Below are 1,337 nucleotides of genomic sequence, written 5' to 3' on the forward strand. Positions count from 1 at the left end.
CATATATATATATATATATATATATATATATATATATATACACGCGAGTATCACATGGAATACAGCGTGAATAAAACTTAGTTATGTTTAACGAATTATTTAACTAATCCGTCTCAGTACGTTGTGTCGTGACACGAGGGAGCTTATTTAAAAGAAAGTTTATAATCAATTCGACTGCATTTTTTGCATTAAGCACACGAATTCGTAAATGTCCTGTTGTTTTTCCCTGGAATTTCTTCAATGCAGTAATTCCCAAATTAGCACACACTCACACGCACTCACACACACTACACACATACTGCACACATATAAGCAAACACACGCATCACTTAAGGATCAAAGTACTAATTGGTATATGCAAGTATTTAACGCTTTTCTCTTAATTAGAAGAGAAATACAAGCATCTACCGAAAGCTGTTCGAGACAACGAAGGACAAGGGGAGACTGAATCGCTCGAAATAAAATCTTCGAAACCCAGAGAAAGCATAACTGTTGCTTATTGGCAATGGGGTAATAACTGAGGACATTTGTTTGTCTGTTAGATATATAAGTTATATTTTCCTGCTTCGGTCATTGGTCTATGACCAAGCTGGAAACCAACCTTAAAGGGACATACGCGATCCCAGTATTTAGTTTAAATTCTGGTGCTCATTATATAGTTCACTTTTTGCCAAGCCATGAAATCAGGGGGTGCAAAGAACGCAACATATAATGAATATATATATATATATATATATGTGCATGTATGTATATACTGTATGGTGGCTTCCACGGAGTTTCATCTACGAAATCCATTCATATTTCATCGGTAGGCCCGGCGTTACAGAAGGCAAACGCTCCTGAGGGATCCAAGTAGAAACCATAAGGCTTCAAATGAGTTTTGGCCAACGTAATTTACATAATTGAAAAGTAATAATATCAACGAAGGGAAATAAACGTGACATTAGCAAGTTTTTGAACGAATATGCCAAAGCATGATATACTAAATGAGTAAGATAATAAAAAACAATCTTCATAGACTGAGTATGGTGGATAAATTTAATCGACCGAAAAACGTCTTTATATGTGTTTCGCTATAAAAAGTAACCTGTCTCTTAAGTGTGTAAATTGAATTTCTGAGATAAATGCTTAATTTCTAGAATTTTTTTTCCTTTCCTCTTTTTAGTGTCGTTAAAAATTGCTTCCAAGTTCTTGTTAACTTTCTACGACTTCAAGGAGAAATTTTGGCTTGTTATTATTCGTTTTGATTATAGATATAAGCATACACACGAATGTGTGTGTATACATACACAAATATATCCACATATGTATATATACCTATATATATATATATATAT

The 1,337-nt window shown here is 33.6% G+C and overlaps 1 protein-coding gene across 2 annotated transcripts in view; it reads right to left on the reverse strand.

The window, feature by feature from the left end:
* Positions 1 to 1,337, reverse strand: part of LOC106873581 (probable G-protein coupled receptor No18) — a 182,713-nt gene that overhangs the window by 129,641 nt on the left and 51,735 nt on the right. The gene's annotated exons all lie outside the window — the stretch shown is intronic.

This window comes from Octopus bimaculoides, chromosome 18 (assembly GCF_001194135.2).
Source record: "Octopus bimaculoides isolate UCB-OBI-ISO-001 chromosome 18, ASM119413v2, whole genome shotgun sequence".
Lineage (NCBI taxonomy): Eukaryota > Metazoa > Mollusca > Cephalopoda > Octopoda > Octopodidae > Octopus > Octopus bimaculoides.